This window comes from Tarenaya hassleriana, unplaced genomic scaffold, assembly GCF_000463585.1.
Source record: "Tarenaya hassleriana unplaced genomic scaffold, ASM46358v1 Cleome129, whole genome shotgun sequence".
Lineage (NCBI taxonomy): Eukaryota > Viridiplantae > Streptophyta > Magnoliopsida > Brassicales > Cleomaceae > Tarenaya > Tarenaya hassleriana.
Genome location: NW_010963387.1, coordinates 24617 through 27280, shown reverse-complemented (window position 1 = coordinate 27280; position 2664 = coordinate 24617).

Here is a 2664-nt window from a genome sequence, read left to right as displayed (position 1 = left end):
CGGTTTCTGTGCAACGATTGTTCATAATCCGAATGGACAATCCAATCGATTATGCAATCCCAATCTCGAAGCTCCCACTCAATCAAACATATATAATATCTTGATTAAGTTACATACATTCATTCACTATGGACCATCCATAAGAAAGAATCATGTTATTTTGAATCACAGTTGATCGGTTTTAAGTAACAATTGCTCAAACCAGATCCCGAAACAAAAATCAAATTTTGGTGAAGCGTCGGGACCTAGACCGATTGGTCTAGGCCTAGACCGATCGGTCTACGCGGTTCGATCTTCGGGTCAAGTTCGGTCCGTTCGGTCTGGAATGGTCAGTCCGTTCGGTCTGACTCTTTAGTCCGTTCGGTCTGACTCTCCAGACCGTTCGGTCCAGACCAATGGTCCGGACTCTTGCCCCTTCGGTCCTTCTCTTTCGGACTAGTGACCTAGATCGGACGGACTGGCTAAGCAGTCCGTTCGGTCTACACACCTTAGTCCGTTTGGTCCAACATCTTGGACCGAACGGACTGGATCGTCTAGTCCAGAGAAACGACGAACCCTAGATCGTCCGGTCCAGAGGACCAGACCGTTCGGTCTAGGCGGAAAAACGCGATCAGATCACGTTCTTCGTCGTTTCGGTCCCGATTCAGATCCGATTTCCTCCCGGTTTTCGCCTGTGAACTCAGAACAGAAGCCTCTTGCATTTACTATGCAAAAAGATCCATAATCAAATCATGCATAGCATCAATAGCAAACACGGATTCAAACAATTCAAATCCTAAAACGTGCGTGATCGGGTTCTACGAAATCAAAACAGAGCAACCAGGCTCTGATACCACTGTAGGGTTTCCTGGGATCTCTAGAGCGAATCCTATTCCTAAGAGATCGATTCTAGGGTTTGCGCAGCGGATATAAAACAAAAATTTAATAAACCCTATACCCTTGCTTCTATGAATCGTAGAATCGATAGAACGCTTACCTCAATCGATCCGGGGCCTGCATCAATTGATATGTTCGTCCGATCACTGTAGGCGGGAAGAATACCTTGCCCTCTACACGTATCCACACCTCGGGATGAATTCCAACCTTTGGAACTTGTCTGCTAGTACTCGAATCTTCTATTCGATGATGTGCTTTGAGAAAAACGAGACTTCGATTACTTCTTCAACCCCTTAGACTCTCCAAAAGGTCTGAAGAAATTCTCCTTTTTCGGCTCCTTAGTGTTAGGGTTATTAATCTCCTCTTATTCAAGTGATTAACCCTAATTCCGGATTTTAAAATTAAATCCGAAACCTAGACCGAACGGACTGCTTAGTAGTCCGTTCGGTCTGGACACGGTCCGTTCGAACCAGTCATATAACTAGGTCCGTTTGGTCTGACGGGTCAGTCCGTTGGGTCCAACACTTGGTATGTTCGGTCTGGACTCTCTAGTCCGTTCGGTCCAACAATTTGGTCCGTTCGGACTAGATGCTCCGATCCGTTCGGTCCACTCCTAGACCGAACGGTCCGGACCTCTTGTCCAGATTTCTCGATGTTTTCTCGTGCATTTGTCCTTCCCTGCGTGTGTGACCCTGTAGGCTCATTGACATAGTAGTATAACCCGAAATCTCTATTTCGGATATACAAGTCATAGGCGGTCTCTAGCAAGACACTATGACTACCTATCTCGAATAGAGTTTGTTCGTGATCTTACGAACGCCAGTGATGATTCCGGTTGATGATCCTTTTGTATCACGATATCATATGTCGAATATAAGGCATGGACAAGCCACCTTATCTGATTCGACTGCTTTCTCGTTAACTGAGTTCGACTGTCTGAAATAGACGACGTCCGTCTATAGTGCGGCTACACATTTCTACAGTCTCGCTCACACAAGGGGCCCAGCGATATCTCTCTCTTTTACGAGAGGTACAAAATCCCATCTTGAATATCTACAATCCAGCACATGATTCGTTTCGTACCTGATACACGCCTTTATAATGCCAGTGATGATTCCAGTTGATGATCCTTTTGTATCACGATATCATATGTCGAATATAAGGCATGGACAAGCCACCTTATCTGATTCGACTGTCTGAAATCGTTCACTGAGTTCGACTGTCTGAAATAGACGACGTCCGTCTATAGTGCGGCTACACATTTCTACAGTCTCGTTCACACGAGGGGCCCAGCGATATCTCTCTCTTTTACGAGAGGTACAAATCCCGTCTTGACTATCTACAATCCAGCACATGACTCGTTTCGTACCTGATACACGCCTTTATTGTCCTCCTGTTACGCAGGACGTTTGACATAATCAAAGCACGCAACTTGTCATGTTGGATCCAATCATGGAACCGCCATATGAGATTCCAGTCATGACGCTAGTCCATGTGACAATCTCATGCGGGTCAATCCAGTATTCCGTTCTCCAACGAATACCTATGACTGTGATCGTATCCAATACCTATGATCATCTATATGATCATCAATCACACATCATACTAGTCTTATTATGTCATCATTCCCATAATGACATAAGACTAGGGAGTTCTTTCATAACATATCTAGTATACAAGAACATGCAATGAATCAAATACTCTCATAAAACCGTAGACAATATCAATACATCAAATGTATCTGAATAAAGCTCATAAACAGTACATCATAGAGCACTAAACCAACAA